A 20,518-nucleotide genomic window follows, 5' to 3' on the forward strand; every position below is an offset into this window, starting at 1 on the left:
GCGGTGGCTAACGCTGTCTCCTTGTAACCAAGAGGTGTTTCAAGGTGGAGGCACGTGCACAGCTGTTAGCATTTCACTTTGAAGTACTGGTCCCCCGATTGACTGCTTGATTTGGTTTATTTTACTTCACGTTTCTGCCACTTTGGCTAATCATGAAAATGAGGATGAGTGCTTTTCTTTCTCTCTCTCTCTTTGAGAAAGAGAGAAAGAAGAAAGAAAATAGAGAAAAGAGAAAGAGAGTGAGAGAAAAAAGGAGAGAGAGAGCTCTTCTCCTCTTCGAGAGAAAGAGGAAGAAAGAAGAGAAGCGTCTTGTTTTCTCTTTCTCTCTTCCTCCTCTTTCTCTTTCCTTGTCTTCTCTTCTTCCTCTTCTTTTTCAGAGAGAGGGAGAAAGAGAGAGAGAGGAAGAGATAAAAGAGAGAGAGAGGAAGAGATAAAAGAGAGAGAGAGAAAGAGAGAAACGGGAGAGAGAAAGAGAGATATGTCACTCTCTTTCTCTCTCAGAAAGAAAGGAGAGAGAAAAGAAGGGGAGGATGTTTGGAATAAGGAGAATAAAAGAAAGAGAAGAGAGAAACGAGATAGAGAGAGAGAAGAGTGAGAGAAAAGAGGGAGATAGATAAATAGAAAAAAAGTGATATATGATGAAATTGATGTCTGAACACTCACAAAGAACACCCATGAGAAGGCCGGAATTCGAACCCGAGATTCCTAGCGTCTTAGAGCGTTGTGCTAACCACTTCGTCACGGAGATACTGTGCCCCCTAGTGCGTTAAGTGGCCGACTTTCGATCTCGCCACCAAAGTTTTCTTCATCAATTTAATTGTTATCATCACTCAACCTCGCCGACTTCCGTGGTGGAGATGGTTATTACAGCGAGCTACGATGCCAGGGGTCCCGCGTTCTAACCACGGCCTGAGCATTGGTGCTGTGTTCTTTTATCACTTTGATCATTGAGCTTCCCTGATGGCGTAGTGGTAACGTCCTCGCCTTGCAATCAAGGGGTCCCGGGTTTGATACCCGGTGGAGTTTGCACAGTGGTTCGGATCCCAGTCTAAAAAAAGTCCCGATTTGCCTATCTGTGTATAAAGTGAACTTAAAACAAGAATTCAACCAATCAACCAGCTAACCACATCATATCAACACTCACCCTCGTCGTCGCGATTAGGTAAAAGTGGCAGATAAACGACGTTAAATAAAAAAATCAAATAAACTGCAGGCCTCATTGCCACTACCCTGTTTGAGATTAAAGTGGACTTAAAAATCTTTGGCGTTGTCAAACATTTGTTTCATAGGGGAGGGAACAGGGGGCCCCGGCATCACCAGTTGCAACTTTTGCCCACCCAAACATAATTTTGATCGATTAAAACTTATCCAAATGTTGTAACGAGGCTATAAAAAAGCAATTTTACCTAGGCCTGATCATCGTATATTAATTTGAGAATGTGACTTCTCGTCGCACTGTCCTAAGGGTTTTATATAAGGGGATTTTTCCCGATATATACTGAAGGGTGCATAATGGGCATACGTCTTTTCTGATCTGAAGGAGAACCGTGTAATTTACTGTCACTTGTTGAAAAACCGGATTGTAAAGTACACATTGTTGGTTGAGGACATTGTTACAAGCAGCACTAAGAAAGTTTTGTATTGTTACAAGCAGCACTAAGAAAGTTTTGTGGGATTCCCCTTGTCGTTTCATGCAATGTTGTTTCATGTAACATCCAAATTGTCCTCACGACAATATTGGAGTAGGTGGAGCCTCCACCGCAATCGAACCCGAAACCACCAACACCAAAAGCGATAGAACTAACTATTCGGCTACACTGCCACTCAAAGAAAATGCATATGCACCAATTCCTAAGAAAAAGAGACCCACTATGAACAATTCCTATCGATGTGTAGTAAATTGAACGCCAACTAAATTTTAGCTTAAAATTAAATTTACTTTTTGCGACAGATAAAGAGGAAATAAATCAGAAGGCAAGCAATAATCAGTTAGGAAGCATTTATTTTTAAGGTAAACGCAAGTCATTTAAATGAACATACATTAGACTGTATTATCGAGAAAACAATGACCTGAAACTATTACGGTGAATGAAAATAAGCATACTGCGCTAGCTCTATCTATGTTTCAATTTGATAATGTGCCTTTGTGACAACAGTGTAGCTTTTTTTTTTTACGAAACGTAGCTTTGCATTATCTTTAAGTTGATCTTGGATATATGAATGAGTGGTTGTGCTTGGGGGTGTAAAGACTTGAACACAGAATCTACGGAAGAATGGAATGAATTAAAATTGATGGGACGTTAGAACTGGGGATTATGAAAAGCTGAGGACTGCCCTTTACGAAAAACGCCAAAACATTACTTGGATTAGCGAAAAACAAAACATACGCACACATAATTTTAAGCACCCAATCAACCTCTCCACATAGTATACCAAGGAATACATTCTTCCAGAGTAGCTAGGCACTGGCGTCTGGACTCAGTCAGTATAATCCTCTGTGTGGCTTGTGTCTTGTCAACGTATGATTGTCTTTTCATAAAGTTTATCTTGCAGATCTCTGTAGCGAAGCTGTTAAAAGACCGCGGTACGACGCCAGGGTCCCGGGTTCGACTTCTGGCCTAGGCATGGTGGTCTTTGCAAGGGTCCCTTCATCAATTCATTCTCAACTCCGCGATTAGACAAAAGTGGCTGAAATGAACCAAATCTTAGAGACGCTTGTTGCCTCTAGTGTGTCGCTTCGGTCTGAAAGCTCCCATAAAGATACATTGCATCCCTTTTGACTGCACCAACGCGTCTAGTTGGTTACACGATGCAACATCGACTCGTCTACTTCGTTGATTTGGTGTCAAGGAATGCATTTGTTGTCTGCACCGCTTGCACTACGTTCTGGAGCGGTGTAATGTGTGGTGTATGGTCACGTGGTGCGTGCTAACTAATCAAATGATCGTTTAAAGCAGCAGACAGGCATTTGTTGAATCTTCTGAACTTGAACACCGCTATTGGTCTACGTGGTTGAACGGAATTTCCTTGCATCATCCTGACACCTGCACTACACATAGTGTCAAAAAGTGCAACGAACTAGATAGGGCTAATTACAGCAACATAAGCACCAAGGTGGTAATTTGAATCACGAATATATGTTTGCATAGATATCTTTTGATGAGTTATATGAACCACCAGAATGTAATCAACTGAAAGAACTAGTGTTGGTGGTAGTGTCTAGTAGAGTAAGAGCACAATGGATGTAAAAGTCCTCCACCACTTTTGAGAAATCTTCCGATTCTACCGCTCGCAGCGCCGCCCTCGAGAGATCCGGCAACCTCGCCGAATATCTCTCTTTTTCATTAATAAGACCGCGGTTAACGTAAGAGGGACAAGTGGGGGGATCCTCATGAAAGGGGTCCCTGTGTTATTATATGAAGAGATTAGATCGACACGTTCTTAGTGTAGTTTGGCAGAAGCCATTATCAGACTCGAGATTTTTTTTTCTGGGGGGTAAATGAGGGAGAACTCTGTAGTAGACAGCCCCATTCTCTCTGGTCGATAGCGAGAGAGAAGGGGTCTCTTTTCCATCATTGAAATGCGATGAACCTTGCCTTCTTCCCTCTCGCCTATTTTGAATTCCACAGGCCCTTCACTTCCCGTATTCCTAGTCCTGCTCGATTTCGTATTATTAACCTGTCTCTTGGGAATTTCTAAAGATTGGCTTCTCCAATATTGTCATTGTGCCCTTCTTTAAGCAACTCATTAGCATTCTGAGGGCCATAGAGGTATCCGATCGCAACGTTAAGGCCTCTTAAAGAATTTTATCTCCACCGCCTTGTACAGAACTGCTGCTAAACTGTTTCTCCACAAGTATACATTCATAGAAAGTGGCCTATTTTCCATGTTAACGCGTTTACTGACGGTACACCAACTTTTGTTTCATTTTATTATTATATATTTAACTTTAATGTGTGTAACTTCACATTATATTGAGTTGTTTGTGTTTGATATGGCAACACTGCGATATTAGGAGTTTGTTTATCGTTTAATGTTCATCAATTGGAGTGCCATTGTTATGCTTGTGAATACGCATCGACTTTTACCAATTTGAAGAAAGACTGTGTTTGTTATGGGCTAAAACAATGTGTCCAAGTGGGGAAAAACCCCCACACTCCGCTAACATGACAAAAGCTGCTATCCAGGAGCTTGGTTGGGTAGTTATTGCACATCCTCCTTACTCCCCCGATCTTGCGGCCTCGGATTGCTACCTTTTTAGCTCTCAATCCATCAATCTTCAAGGAAGCTCCTTTTGGTGACGAAAATGCTCCTTAAACTTGGCTTGACGACGCTTTTAACCCAGAATTGAGAACATTCCACGTGAAATATCGGTTCCTGAATTAGGAACATTCCACGTGAAATATCGATTCCTGAATTTGGAACATTCCACGTGAAAATATCGGTTCCTGAATTGGGAACTTTTGTCATAGATCCTGAATTGGGACGTCCTGAGTTGGGGCAACATAGTTTAGAATTACAAAATAATTTGTTGAAAATTTATAAATTTAAGAACAACATCTTTTTTACCAAGCATTTTTTGTCGCCCAGCAAGAACTGAAACAAACGTTGTGAAAATTGTAATTTTAACTCTGAGAATAAAGTGTCATTCATACTTTTAAAATTATAATACGGTATTTGTACCCATCGTCAAGCATAACAGATTAAATATACGTATGATGTGATTTTTTTTTTTTTTTTTAAGTGAACTAAACTGTATAGGTGACAACCATTTTGATTGTATTTTGTGAAAGACCAGGGGAGAGAATGTAACCCCTATGAAAATTATGGCACTCATTTCCGGAACACCGCGTTCGCTTAGCAATTTAAACCTGTTATTTATTTGCTTGTTCACGCTCACTGCAGACGCTAATTACGTAATCTCTCTATTCCAGGTACGCTGGTTGCAGGACTGGTGCACGGTATCCGAGTGTAGTTTTTCCAGGTGGTAAGTTGATATGTGGCGTAGTAAAAGCTCCATAGATTTTCTCGGATAGATCATGTACTCTTCCACTGGTTACAGAAATAGGTGTATCTTTTCGGGAGAATCATTTTTTGAAAAAAAAAAACAAAAAAAAACAAAAAAAAAAACGTTCAAGTTAGATTTTGAAGTTCCTTTGTTCTCTTCAGGTAGGAGCAGCTAATGTTTTAATTTTACATTTGCTCAACGTTGTTCCTTTACTGGTCATATATGGGCAGACACGAGCACGATGTCTCAATATTAATAATAATATAAGTGATTATAATTAATACATTAATATAATTAATAATTGTTAAATAGGCAAATCCATAATAGATCCATAATAGGGGTCCCAGGATTGGTACTAAGGTACATAGTGGTTCGGATCCCACTTTTAACTGTAGGTCCAATCCCGATTAGGCTATCTGCGCATAAAGTGTAAAACATAAGTCAAACACATAGAAGACGTTACATAAAATAGAATTATGCGCAGAAAGGCTAATCGGGACTGGACCAACCGTTTAAAGTGGAACACGAACCTCTACGTGCCTCCACAGGTATCGAACACGGGAGCCCTTGATCACAATACGGCGACGTTACCACTACGCCATCGGGGAAGCCCATACCTTTTCTTGTGTTCACCTGCATATTCCCACCCAATGTTTTATCCAACCAGTATCCTCCCTTTCCCCCAGAGAGCGCTGGTTTCTTGTTCGAATAACACACAAACACACATGTAAATAGTAATTTTGTTGCCGAAGTTCTCAACCATTTTTTTTCCCGTTGCTGGTTACAAATTAGTGCGTCGTACGGACGTTCCATTACGCACGGAATGGAAGCATCTCTATATTCCTCACAAAGCGAACAAGTAGCATGCATTACCCTGACTTGTTCGGTTCCACAGGAGGAGAATGGGGAGGGGTATGGCTGTGCAATACGTGGCTTAATGCGTTCCTGGTTGTATCATTTGACGACGCATGCATTTCCTTGATTAGCGGTTTCATGGGAAAAGGAGTTTTCGGCGTAGCGTAAACACGTAGGCGGGACTAATGTGATTATGGGACTTTGGGGGATATTTCTTAGGATTTCGTTTCAGCCGGGCACCACTAGGAGGAATCAAGGAGGGTAGACGTCCCCACGAGTGGTAAGGAGAGTTTCCTCCTCAATATTTTCAGTTACAAGGGAGGTTATATAAGTGTCCCCTCCGATTTCCATGAAACTTGACAGGTGTATAGAGGGGTCCAAAAGAAGAAATATGTTGTTTTTTTTTGATTGGGCTAAAAAGCGGTTTTAGGGAGAAACCCCCCTCAAATGTCAAGATGAGAAGAAATTGAAGTGGGGATTTGACCCCGAAACCACGTAAATATGGCATAGGAAGAAATAGGGGGCATAGGGCTCCTCTGTACACCCGCCAAGTTTCATGGAAATCGGAGGGGGGGGGACAGGTCAAATGCCCACTTCAATTTGTCCTCATTTTGACATTTGAAGGGGTTTGCCCCTAAAACCTTTTTTTTTAAAGCCGAAACAAGAAACACGTATTTCTTCCTTTGGGCCCCTCTATACACCTGCCAAGTTTCATGGAAATCTGAGGGGGACACTTAGATAACCTCCCTTGTTAGAATGTAGAATTTAAGCTTAGAAATCTTACCACGATTATTAAACAATATCGCAGTTATTAAACAATATTATACTGTTAAATGAAAGGGGGTGTAAGGAGTGACCCTTTTAAATGTCAACCTCCCTTCCACGTAGTACCTCCTTGACTGCATTTTGCAGACTGGCGAGGCTCTGGTGCCTGGCCTCACAGCCATATGCATAGTGGGATCTCACGTATCGCTCACCGTTGAGCACCTTCGTCTACTGACGTCACGATACATTTTGTCGTTAGGTTACGTTAGGTTCAGGGCTCGTAGCTAATACCTTTTTGGCCAAGCCCCGAAAAATTGATAGTGTCTTTGCTGAGAGCCCTAAATCCAAAATGCCTAACCTAACAACGAAATTAATCCGCACTGACGTCAGTCGACGAAGGGGCCTCGATACGGTGTGCGTTAAGCAAGATCCAGACTGCGACTGCGGGTTGGTGTTGTGTCGTCCCCATTTGCTTGTTATTGTCATTGTTCTAATCTTATCACTAGGGATCGGATGTTGAAGAAACATCCTTTTTTTTCATAGTGTCCCTTTTTTTTTCATAGTGTCCGAAGACGAGGCCCAACATAATATATGTTCATTTTGGGTCATTGTAGGCCAGAAAAAGGTGGGTTTTATTTGTCCTTTTTTAACTTTTTCGGCCCTTTTTTGGCTTATTGAGACTTTTTTAGGTCTTAACGGCTTTTTTGTGCAACTTCACCTTCTTTCGACTAGGTTTTTACTGCCCATTCTCAATTCGAATCATCATCAGTTCATCACCTCTTAAACATCCTTTCTGTAGTAAAGAAATAATATATATATCCAACTGAGGAAAGGTTTCCGAAGTCCTATTTCTGTAACCCTAGTGTGGTTAGTCCAAAAATGATTCTTCAAATATGATTTTTCAAATTATGTTAATCAAAAAAATATATAACGTCTGAAAGAAGATGCATTTCATTCATATTGTTTTTTCGCATTGTGTGTTCCATACCACCAGAATTTTGTATTTTTTGTGCATTAAATATGTAATTAAAACTGAAGTTATTAATTAATTTGGATCACATTTATACGTCCTTTTTTCCGTTTTTAGGTTCTTTTTTAATATTTTTAGGTCTTTTTATAGGTCTTTTTTGGCAATTTATAGGTCTTCAACTTCCGAGCCCTACGTTATCACCATTCATCCGCATCTTCGCGATTAGACAAAAGTGTCAGAAAAGCGACGCTAAAGAAATCAAATCTTTATCTCTCTCTCCCTTCTCTATATTCCCTCTGCCCCTATCTCCGCCAAAGGATTGACATGGTGTGGTCGAGCAGCGACTCGTAGCACGTGGCAGAGATAAAGATAATGCCCTGAGAGAAGGGTACAGGGAGGCTGCGAGGATGAGGAATGGGGGAGAAAGAGGTGTCTATTTCTGGAGGAAGCGTGTCCTTGAAGGGGCAAAGGATATGGTGGTACCCACAGACCAAACATCGACAAGAATGCGGCGTACTTGAAGGCGTCTAGTGTAATCTTGCGTCGGCCAAAGTTTATGATAGCGATGCCCACATTCGGATGGGGTTTATTTGTGCACGTAAGGATGGCCTTCCCTCAAACACTCTGCGAATAACTTTTCGTCCAGATTTTCAGCATATCAGCATTACGGCATGTGTGGTTCAGGGTTTAAAACTCCCAAGACTGAAAACTTAACGCTAACATTTGACTTGCAAAAATGACAAAACAAATGTTTGCGAAAAGCATACTCTTTGCCACGGCGTGTTCCATGTTCCTACGTGAGAAAGATTCAGATTAAACATGCAAGTTTTGAATCATGGGAACTGTTTAATCTCCAAACAGATGAAGCTAGTCGCGAAACTGAAAGTTCTATTCGCATTTTGCGACACGCGACGACATATATGCAAATTGGAATTTGCGTATTTTCGCTGTGGCCTCATTCCGCACCAGTGACCTGTTTCTTCACTAACGAAAGCAGGCAGGGGCGCGAATTACACAAAAACAGTGGGTGGGCTCAAACACTTGAGTTATGTAAAAAAGAAAAACTCATAACCCCCCTTCCATCTATGTAAGCATGATACTAATGCACATCAACACTTCATCCTTACTTATTATATATATATATATATTTTTAATTTGTTAAGGTTTACTAATGCGAGTAAGCACTCATCCACGATTCACGATAGCAAACATAATAATAACACGACAAATTATTGGAGGGCCTTGTGCCCCACGAGCCCATATAAGTAACCGATAGTTAGGCGTCTGCCGTGCAGCAGCTTCATCAACTCTACAACTTCTACTCCATTGGACCCATCCACTGTGCGAATTAAGCTTTTGGCGAGAGGGGGGGGGGGTTTGATGCCCAATCATTGGCGTACTTGTGATTTCATTTCGGGAGGTAGTTATTTTTGGATATGCAAATTTGCATATGTTTACCAGTCAGTAAACTAATTCCCTTGCCCTGTGGTTCTAAGTGCCTCAGAACATTGTCTAATCTTGGTCATTAAATCTTATGTTAACGTTTATACGTACACAGAGAAAAATGTTTGTTTGGATTAACCAAAAAAATTGTAGTGGTGAACAAATCGTTTGTTTAAATAGGCATCAACCAAACAATTGTTCACCAGTACCAAAAGATTTGGTCAAGTTCTATTTGTTTGTCGTAAACAATTTTTTGGTTACCAAAACCAAATATTATTTTGGTAAATCTAACAAAATGTAGCCCATTTGTTTAGGAAAACCAAATAATTTAGTCAAAATTACCAAACTATTTGTTAAATAATGTATTCATAATTACTCGTTATAATCTTGCTAATTTTAGCTAGGGTGGATAGTTTTAAGAAACCTCAAAATACACATTCAGCACAGAAAATTCAGATGAACCATACGTTTCCGGAAGTTATTTGTTTTTCTGACACTCTCTTTATTTCTACTATTTCTACTATTTCTATTTCTACTATTTCTCTCTATTTCTGTTCAGAATCAAAGAGGTTGCTCATGCGAGATTTACTTTTATTCGCTGCAGTACATTTTTTTCTTTAATTTGTACTTTGATGTTCACATATCTTTTGAAGAGTGTTAAAGCACAATTTTTCACTATGATTACAATCAAACGTACCATTATTTGTTGTCCAAAAAGTTATGTTTCTTCTACACATTTTGACAGAACCATCTAGCGGCCGGTGTAGGAAACTCAGTATAAACTATAAAGTATATTCTGAGTTTTTATTTCAGAATATTAGGTTACACAGCAACATAAAAACTTGAGTTTCAACACTGTTAATTTACATTCTAAGAACCTAAAATCATACACAAAAGGAGATATCGAATTAGTAGCACCGAAAACTTGACCAAATTTCTGTTACGTCCAAGTTTCTTGTGAATACTTTAATAATGTAAAATATCACTAGGGCTAGGATTTTGATGACCTCAAAGTTGCCAAAAAATGACCTTTAAAAAATGCATTTATGACCTAATACATGCAAGAAAATGCCCTACAAACTTAGAAAAAAATGACCTAAAAATTCTGAAAGATTTGTAAAACAAATTTATAAACTACCAAAATAAATTCAAATTACAAATTAACGTTAAAGTATCTATCACATGTTCATTTGTTCATTGCGTATGGTAATACAAGTAAGAAAGTTCACTTTTTGTCATGTTTTACACTTTAAGTATTGAGTTGGAGTACACAACGAAAATCATATGCAAATTTTCAAAAGTGAATGATTGTCGGTTTTCGGACAAGAGAGCCTTGTACACGGAAAAATTTCTCTCGACTTACACCGACACAAGAGGAGCGTACTTGAAATGAACACTATCACTTGCTGTTAAGTCACTTTCAATTCCATAGAGTGCAAATTGCTTCCCTGACAAAATGTCCAATACAGGGCACAAAACTTTGTACACCTTGTTTTTTAACAATAATCCGTCTGGCAACAATGTATTTACTGATAGCGGGGAAATCACATTGTCTGAGCTGAATTGTTACACAACAGCTTGTGTCAACAATACTGCACAGAATTTCTTTGTTAGTTCAAACACAGTCCTTCAGTACTGCGCTGAAGACAATGACACGAGAGTCGGGAACCTCTCTCCTTCAATGGGTTACATTTGCATGTAAAATGGCCCTTCTTTCACCAAAATGTAGGAAAATGCATAATATAACTTTTAATAGGCCGAAAATAACTTAAACGGTTTTAAAAAGTTTAAAAAATGACCTTTACTCCAAAAAGAGTCAAAAATGCCCTAACAAAGACATCCCAATTAATTCACTTACGAGTAAAACACGTTCCTATCTACTTATGCAATGTTTTTACCTTACCAAAAAAAGATGCATTTGCATCAAAATCCTAGCCCTGATCATTACTATGCAATGAAAATTTAAGTGGGAAACAGTCTGCTGTTGTCTCGGCTCGGTGAGCTTGGTCAGTTGCAGAATGGTGTCCTTCAATCCACAAGGCTGCATACTTTGATTTCTGGACACGAATTGTTGTTTAGTTGTGTTTGTTTTCGTTTTTTATCTAGTAGATTTCTGCATGTAGAAGTGCACAAGTTTTCTACATTTTAGTATATATCCATTGCTGGTCTTGAATTAGGAAGAAGAATCTTTGAGAGATGTACTCGCTTATTTCCCACTTATGTGAAAGTCTTTCCACTCATCTGCCTGCGATCCGAAGTCATTGTCGTATTCTCCCTCCATTCGTAAACTTCCTGGTGTGGTAATCAGGCATAAGGATATTGAATTTTGATTTGCCTGAGAAATTTCTGTACGTTTAGGCTTCCAGAGGGCAAGAAACGACCGGTGCTCTTCACTGGTGCAAGTGTGTGAAGGAGGCGCCATCTTTGAAATGACAAAAATGATGTTTTGAAGCTCACATAATCAGTGTTGCAGCCTTGAGGTCGTTTTGTAAATAACAGTTGATACCTGATGTAAATTTGACCTGTATTCAGTGTGTCATGTAATTTTTATCGGACTTTTAATGTTGCCTTTTGACTCACCCTCGTATATGCTTTCAATTCAATTTTCTTTCAAGGGGATATAAACATCCCTGGCAGGGATAACAATAATTTTATTTTGTCGGGATATTTTTTGGGGGGGAGGTGGGTTCTGGTATACCCCGGTTAATTCGCACACTGAAAACACCTTCACGGTGTCAGTGAACCAGGTTTCCCCCAATCTTTCCCAGGCAGCCAACGAAGCATTTGTTGTCAACGAGCCGGGGAGGTCCTGGGGAAAAAAAGAAGCTTCTGTTTACCGTAAGATTCTGCTTCTGGCGACGAGGAAGCAGAGCTTTGTGTGTTCTGGGAGAACACCTCCTGCTCTTGTTCTGGAGGCGTTGACTAGAAAAAGGGGGGAGGGGGAGCCATGAAGCTACTGACGGCAAAGCACCGATCGATGAATCGCAAGACATGAATTGTCAACTCTTATTTCTGTTTTCTTCTTCTTCGGCCTCTGATTCAGTAAACAAGCCTTTCTTCCAAACAACCGTTGCCAACTTTAGCAGCAACATTGTTCTTTTTACCAGGGATAGTACCGAGCAGGGTTGTTGAAGGTCCAGGAACACACAAATTCTAATTGGTTCTATTGGGTTCCGCAAGAGGGGCGGAACCTCTTTTTTCTCGCACAATTTAAATTCGGTCCTAGTTGCAAATCAGTTATTTTTTTTTAGTAATTACTCATGTCAAGCACATATGTAATGCGTTGTTTTAACAATTCTCTTTTCTGCAATTGTCTATTATTTACCACAGTAAAGTTGAACAAGTTACATTAAAATAATTAGATTTAGAATTACACTTTTCCTCTTCAAGATAAAATGCTTCTTGGGACATTTCCCTATCGTAGAAGCCCGGGTGTCAAGAAAAGAGCCAGACCTGGCTCCAAAGAGTTGAGTTGGCAACAGTGAAACCTTTACAACACTTTTACACTTGAACATTTGGTATCTTAAAATTGTAATTTAGGTTGTCTTTCACTATTGTACGAACCAACCAACAAACGTTTCGTTCTTACCAGCCCTTTTCCCCTTATTCTGCCTTATCATGTGTGATTAGATTGTATGTGTGTTACCTCATGCCAAGTAAGCCTGGCATATTCTTTCAAACTTATATATAATCAAGTATCTAGTTTTGTTTTGTTTATCTAAACATCATTTGAAAGTCCATTTGTGTATTCAATTCAGCAGCTTGAGGCTACATTTACTATGAAAGCTAATTCCTGTACACGGTGTGGCAGTTGAAAAATTTCCAGCAGAGAAATTCCATCAACTACTCTTGAAGGTTGCAACCCCCCCGAGTGCCAAAAGTTACCAACCATAGTGGGAAATTTTCCCTGAAGACGGACAATAAGGATCTAAGACCAAGACTAAGGGAAGTAACACAAAATGATTAATTCCTTAGTCCAGATTGAATCTCAGGACACCTGACTGTGTAATACATTACTACACTCACGCAAAACTTGTCAAAATTGAACCCAAGTTGCCTTCAATAAATAGTTTTTGTCACTGTTCGTAGTGTTGAGGACGATCAAAATTTATACAAGATTGAGCATAATTATTACATAGTTGGCAGCACTGCGACAGCGTCCCTTGTCAAGTTGCTGTCAATGAAGACTCGTTATCTTTGCGCTTCTGAGGAGCAAGGAGCTGGCGATCAATTGTCACACTAGTTATTCTGAATGCGACGTGATTTTTCCGATAGAACCTCGATGCTTTCGAAGAGGCTGTCTTCTCGCCTCGTGGGCGACGCCAAGAAGACTTGAAGCCTGATAACAAGTTTTTCTTTTATTTTCCTTTATGCTCTTATCTGATTGTGTCTGTACAAGTGCTAGCAAGATGTTCAATGGCCTCCGTTACGAGTGCGAATTGTGTGTTCTGACTTGTTTGCTCTCGAGTAGGACCTAAAAAAAAATAAGTGGCTGTGTTATGTCTGAGTCTTACTTGGCTTCAGCAGTTAATAATCCTGCTTTAAGCTCCAGGTAGCAGAAACACACGTTAAAAGAATTATTTCAACTTCTAGATTCTTTAGGACACTACACCCACAAATCCTAGGTAAGTTAGGAGGATAGACTCTCAAATCCTACGTTTGTTAGGAGGCTAGACTCTCAAATCCTACGTTTGTTAGGAGGCTAGACTCTCAAATCCTACGTTTGTTAGGAGGCTAGACTCTCAAATCCTACGTTTGTTAGGAGGCTAGACTCTCAAATCATACGTTTGTTAGGAGGCTAGACTTTCAAATCCTACGTTTGTTAGGAGACCCAAATCCTACATTCGTTAGGAGATTGGATTCAAATCCTGGATTCATTAGGCTACTTATGTTATCAGAATCTGAAATGCTAAAGTCTGTGAGAAACACGACTCAAACCTCAAATTGATTAGGTAGGATGATATCCTGTCTCGAATGTTAGAAAGCACCCATAAGCTGATGTTCGCCCATGCTTTTATAATTTCTAATGATAACGTGCAAATTCCATTTCATTCTCATGTTTTTGTCGGTGTAAGATCCTCCAAAAATACTTACCTGCAGCTACTAATCTCGAACTCTAATTTGAAACGACGAGCCAAGAGTTCAAGCTTATCGCACTAACCGCTAGACCACGGGGTGCACTGCAGCAAATATGATTACGCATTTTGTTAAACATTTCAACTACTAATGTGCTAAGAAGTTTCTATAAATCAGGCTCTGATGTTTAATGGTCACGCAGACATCATTCAGCCAACTCATTTAAAATTTCACTAGTTGTGGCGACCGTCCACATTGTTGTTAATGATGATGACCAGTCCCAATGTTCATCACCGCGAACTGTTTTTGCGCTGCAGTTATGTTGAAAACTGCAAGCGTATAATGTCCCGCAGGGGCTTAGACACGATATTAATTAACTAATTTTTGCTTATTTTGCTTGAATACACGACACATGTGGAAAACGACTTATGCACTCCAAAAATTGGTCTCTTTAAACCGCAGTCACATTAATTTTCCTCATTTTTATTCCACTTCTTGTCTATTTCATCCACCTGAATATCTTTTTCCCATTCATATCTCACGTGTAATCTCAAGATTTTGATAAAAATCATGATTTTTATTAGAAAAAAATACTTTTTTATGATTTTTTTTGGTTTAAATCGACTTTTTTTTTAAAAAAATGCTTAAAATTGATGGTATGGTTTTTGGCATCATACATATAGATATATGTTTCTTATAGAAATGCTTTTCTTAGTAAAAGGCCCTGTAAAATATTTGAACAGTTTGATTAAAGCAAATAAAAATTAAATTATTTGTAAAGTAAAACATTCAGGATGTACTCTACTATTCTAACTTAAAATATTTTTTATAGTCTTTGTAGCTGAATTTAGGTATTTTTTAAATTATAGTTTTCAAAATATCAGCTGTTATGTTTATTAACAGTTTAATGATTAGGGGTAGGACTTTTATGATAGCATATTTTTTTTTGGTAAGGGTGATGATGTGCCCTAAATATATAGAAATTCATATTATGAAGAAACTAATTGAATTAAGGTGCCGTTTAAGGGCATATTTTGGCATATTTGGCCATTACTACGAGATAAAGTATATTTTAATGGATTTTCGGTCATATTCAGCATATTTTTGCTTTTTCAAGAAATATACAGTCATTTTCGAAGTGAATTCGTTATTACTCGCATGTTCACTCGAGCGTTTTTTTTTTTTTTTGGACTGAAGCAAAATCTTTTTATTTTTCATTGAAAATTTACAGAAAGTATTTATTATGCATTGCAACTCATCAGGGCCCATACAGTGAACTAAAATAGTGTGTATATGAACATATTTCAGCATCAGTTAGATATTCATGTTTGAAACAGTCTAGTTATAAGGGCATATTTTTTCAATTTATAGTGCATATTTTGTAAAATTGTAGGTCATAAGTGCATATTTTATTCTGCATATTTTGGTGATTTGTAGGTCATAAAAATCCTAGCCCTATTAATGATAAGGACGTTATTTACGGTTTAACATGATTAGTATTTTCTACATGTTTCTACACAAGATGTTTGCTATTTTTGCCTAAAAAAATATTGAATTTTAAATCAAGAGAAATTTAAGTATGTTTGCAGTTTACACATTACTTTTCCTCTTGACTGAGCTGCTCCATGGACCATATTAGTGGTGACGTCATAGCTGACGACAGAGCACGATTTGAGAACAAACAAAGTTGTCACGTGTTTTTCTTCATTGAATTATCCATCGAAAGAGGTAGCTCTAATGATTGTGACAGCAGTTATGAAACAAAATTGTGATCCGTATCGTACATCCATGTAGATGTGACATGGCTGCCGCTATGGATGATGGGAAACCAGTAGGCTCACGTGACTGCAGCGGCGCCGCACATTGGCTGCGATTCCGAATCGGACGCCGTTGGGAGCATTCGCTTCACTCGATTTCCTACTCTATTTAATCTTTACATTCTCATTTGTAAGGTATGTGTTATATATAGACGTATTCTCCGAAATCTCATCTTTACATTGATGTAAGATACGCGTCACAATTTTGCTTCATAAGTACTGCTATAATCATTAAAGCTACCCTTTCCGATGGAAAATTCAATGGCTTTGAATAGGAGAAAAACATGTGACCACTTTGTTTGGACTCAATCTTCCAGCGTGACGACACACTAATATGGCCCATTGAAGTCCTTATTATTGCGAGTTGTACAGCTATGACGAATGTATTAATGGATAAAATATCACCGGAACTAAAACAGAGGAAAGGAAGTTTTTCTGAAAGTCACGTGACTTGCTTTACAATATTCGTTCCTGCAGTGGATGGAGAAAAACAAACTTGATTAGCAGTACATTCGAACAGGAAATCCCGTTTTAGATATCCCACGTGCACCTCTTCACTTTCCGGGAATAAGACGCCATACTAGCAATTTACATGGAAACAGCACGAGACCCCCGGCGGATCGTTATCTTTGCGTTGTCCCTCAGCGCCAACACGAAGCTCCCCGTCGCCCCCCACACGTGACACGGGAGACACGCATGGCCGGAATGTGTGGAACGCAGAATGAGATTCTTTCGTGGAGATACGACCCCGTTGCGATGCCTTGTTTGCGTATATGAATGAACAGGGAGGAGAGAGAAAACAAAAGTGCGTTCGCCTTGGCATGCTGAGGGTCTGAAATAACAATGGAGCCTCGCGAAATGGAAAATGAATGCAGAAATGTTGGAGAGAGAAAGCTGGAATTAAAAACAAGAGGAAGGGAAAACAAGCAGAAATCACAACACGAAATAGACCAAAAGAAGAAAGAAAAAGGACATATTTTAAGTGAACGAAAACATGTAGGATAAGAACGCTGGCGATAATCAGAATTCATTCATCCATTGTCAGTCATTTGGTATCTTCTTTCCCTCGACCATCCCTTCAGTAGCATCCCTTAGGATACAGTTTCTTCTCATCCAGTTGCCCAACCAATTTATTTTTCTCTTCATGATTATCTCCAGCATTTATCTCTTTTCCCCAGCTCTTTCCAGCAGTTTCTTTTCTCACTTTTTCTGTCCATTTCACCCGTTCCATTCGTCTCCATAGCCACATTTCTAGAGGTTCCAGTCGCTTCCTCTTTCCCCTTTTGCCTTGTAGCGTCGGCTTGCCTCTATCCACTCCTTCCGTCTCTCCCGTTCCTTTGCCATCCTCTTCTTCATTTCTCCTATTCCTTTTCCGTTCTATTGACCTATTTCTTCTATTTCTTTTTTGAATGTCTTCCGTGGTCTACCCTTGTTCTCTTTCTTCGTTCATTATTACCACATGTCCAAACCATTTTAATTGTCTTTGTGTCAATTTCTCTTCAATTGACTTCTGATTTAATTCTTCTATGATTCTTTCATTTCGTACTCTACATATATAGCTATCTTCTTGTATTACCAACTATTCTACGGAAGCATTTCATCTCTACTGTCGTTACTTGTCTTACTTCTTTTCCTCTCACTGGTCAGCTTTCACTTTCGTGTAGTAAAATTGGTTCCACTACTGACTTATACACTTGTAGTTTAGTATCTATTTTCCTCTTTCCGAAAATGGTCTGGCTTAGTTGGTAATATGCATTGTTAGATTTCCTTATCTATTCATCACTTCCTCTTGTATTCTTCCTGTCTGCTTTATGATTGTTCCCAGATACTCATATATTTCTGTCTGCTCAAGTTCTGTTCCATCGGATATTCTGTGTATTCTTTCTATTACCTGTTCCGTTCTTCCTATTTGCATCACTTGCTCTTACTTTCATTTACCGTCATTCTTTTAAAACTTTAACGCTTCTGCCCATTTTGAAACCGCTTCTTGTAGCTTCTTAACAAAATGCAGATCACGGTTGTTGGCTTGGTCCGACTCCGCGGTAAGTAATTTTATGGCAGGGAAACCTTCAGTTGTTTTTTCGCAATGAGGACCGACAGCACGAGTGACTACACCATTTTTCTGCAGCTTGCGTGACACAGCGTTTCAGAAGAACAAAAAGAAGGAAGCAACGCGAGAGTGGCGCCTTGTAATTTGCCGGCTTCCCACGTCCTTCGGGAAGAACTGGCTGCCGGTTGGAAAATAGGTCTTCGGGGAACTGGGCGCGAGAATTTCCATATTTGTGGACTCGGGCTGGACAGGGCACAAGGCACCAGCCTTTGAGAAAATATGGAAAATTGAAAACTCGGAGGGCACCAGGGGGTAGGGCGGGGTCTCGGTGAACCTTCGACGCGTTCGAAAATTAGTTTGCACCAGTTGTTTTGCATATGGCCTTAGCTGTTCTAATTGAAACATTCAACAGCAATTTTTTGTCTCATGGTACCCTTTATGTTCTCGTTTCTAAAACAAAATTTATGCGATTAATTTTGTTACATGTAAGTTTATTTTAGTAACGAGAAACTTTTTTTTGTTATCGCCACATCTCTCTCTCTCTATCTCTCTCTCTCTCTCACTCTCTCTGTCTCTCTCTCTCTCCCTCCCTCCCTCACTCTGCGTGGACGCTCACTCTTCTATCTCGCTGTTTCCTTGCGGTCTGTTTCCTCCCTCCCCCCCTCTCTCTTCCCTTCCTTTCATTTTCTCCCTCCCCTCCTTTCTTTTTCTCCCTTCCTCTCTCTTTCCTCCCACCCTCTCTGCACACACTATCCATCTCTTTCTCCCTCTCTTTGCGCGCTATCTTCGCTCTCCCTCTCTTTGCGCGCTATCTTCGCTCTCCCTCTCTTTGCGCGCTATCTGCTCCCTTTCTCTCTCTCTCTCTCCGCACTCTCTCTATTTTTTTCTCTCTCTCTCCACGCTCTCTTGTCTCTCTCTCTCTCTCACTCTCCTATCTGTCTCTTTCCGCTCTCACTCTATCCCTCTCCGTTCTCTCTCCTCTCACCGTTCTCTCTTTTTCTTCCTTTCTCCCTCCTCTCTCCCTCCACTATATTAGAACACGCCCTAAAGATCCTCTAGTCTTGAAGAAAATGACACAACTAACACACAACGAATAAACTATATCTCGATTTTGTTTATATTTTCTTCGTTCTTGGGAGTGGAATGAGAATAGCATCAACAGTTCTAACCGACACGCAATAATTAGACACAATGCTTTGTCTACTGCTCCTACTACTTAACACTAATTCTTCAGGTGAAGAGTTTTTCTTTGCCGGTGGTGGGAATCGAACCTACGATGCGCTTCAGCTACTCCACGGCGCACCCAACTGTATTTCAACCAAAATTCATTCCCTGTAGCAGATCAAGTGTCTGCTGCTCTGGGCGCAAGAGACCTTGTTTCGAATCCGAAGGTTGGCCTTTTCTTGTGTGTCCCTGTTTATCAACAGTACGTGATTTCTCAGTGACAGGACGAATACCTAAAAAGGAAACCAGCCAACTCTTCTCTGAACCCTGCAACGGACCTTGCTCCAGTTGCTGGCCGTGAACAGGCAAAGATCTCAAAGGATGACATCATTGGCGTGAGTCAGGCGTCCATCCAGCAGGTCGCTTCGGTGTGCATTTTTAATTTCCCTTGGCTGGCAGAATGCAGCAGCAAAAAGTCACGTTCGAAGGCGATAAAAGTGCAAGTGGAGTCGTGACTCGTCCGTGCTTGGCGTCGGATACGTGCACGCTGGAATTCTAGCCTGGGAAACACCTCCGTGCCTTGCAGCAGTGAAGGTATATTTTTAGCTCCTGTATCTACACAATCGTTCCGGTTCCTTGCGGTGCGCTTCCAGTAGCCACAAACATTATTAAATTTGAAAGATATTTGTTAACCTCCTGCGACCTGTGGAGCAAAGTAATGAAGGGTATTTTTATGATTTCGCAAAGGTAACAGTTAGTTAGCAAAATAGTCCTGGAAGCCATTGTTATGGGATGGAAACCTTGTAGAATTTGCTACCTAGTCCCAAGTTTGATTCTGCCCCACAAAGTTGTCTCAAGTTTGATTCTGCCTCCCCTCCCAAAGTCAGTCCCAAGTTCAAGTTTGATTGTTCTCACCCGAAGTTAAGTTCCAAGTTTGATTCTGCCCTTCCAAAGTTAAGTGCCAAATTTGATTCTGCCTCTCCAAAGCTAAGTCCCAAGTTTGATTCTGCCCCTCCAAAGTTAAGTCCCAAGTTTGATTCTGCACCCCCATAGTAAGTTTCTGCCCCCAAAGTCAAGTTACAAGTTTGATTCTTCCCCAAAATAAAGTCTGAAGTTTGATTCTACCTCTCCAAAGTTACGTTTCAAGTTTGATTCTACCTCTCCAAAGTTACGTTTCAAGTTTGATTCTACCTCTCCAAAGTTAAGTCCCGAGTTTGATTCTGCCTCTCCAAAGTTGTCCCAAGTTTGATTCTGCCTCTCCAAAGTTAAGTCCCTAATTTGATTCTGCCCCTCCAAAGTTAAGTTTCAAGTTTGATTCTGCCCCTCCAAAGTTAAGTTTCAAGTTTGATTTTGCCCCTCCAAAGTTAAGT

The 20,518-nt window shown here is 39.9% G+C and overlaps 1 protein-coding gene across 5 annotated transcripts in view; it reads left to right on the forward strand.

Moving 5' to 3' along the window:
- The window catches only part of kug (FAT atypical cadherin kugelei), a 956,861-nt gene that overhangs the window by 220,034 nt on the left and 716,309 nt on the right, over window positions 1–20,518 (forward strand). Inside the window, exon 1 of one of the 5 annotated variants that reach the window (XM_083129472.1) lies at window positions 4,960–4,987. The exons of the other annotated variants lie outside the window; for them this stretch is intronic. The gene's annotated coding sequence lies outside the window, so the exon portion shown is untranslated. Of the gene's footprint in view, window positions 1–4,959; window positions 4,988–20,518 lie in introns of those variants that run through there. 5 annotated transcript variants of the gene reach the window in all.

Source organism: Lepisma saccharinum, chromosome 10 (assembly GCF_977018435.1).
Source record: "Lepisma saccharinum chromosome 10, izLepSacc3.1, whole genome shotgun sequence".
NCBI classification, from domain to species: domain Eukaryota; kingdom Metazoa; phylum Arthropoda; class Insecta; order Zygentoma; family Lepismatidae; genus Lepisma; species Lepisma saccharinum.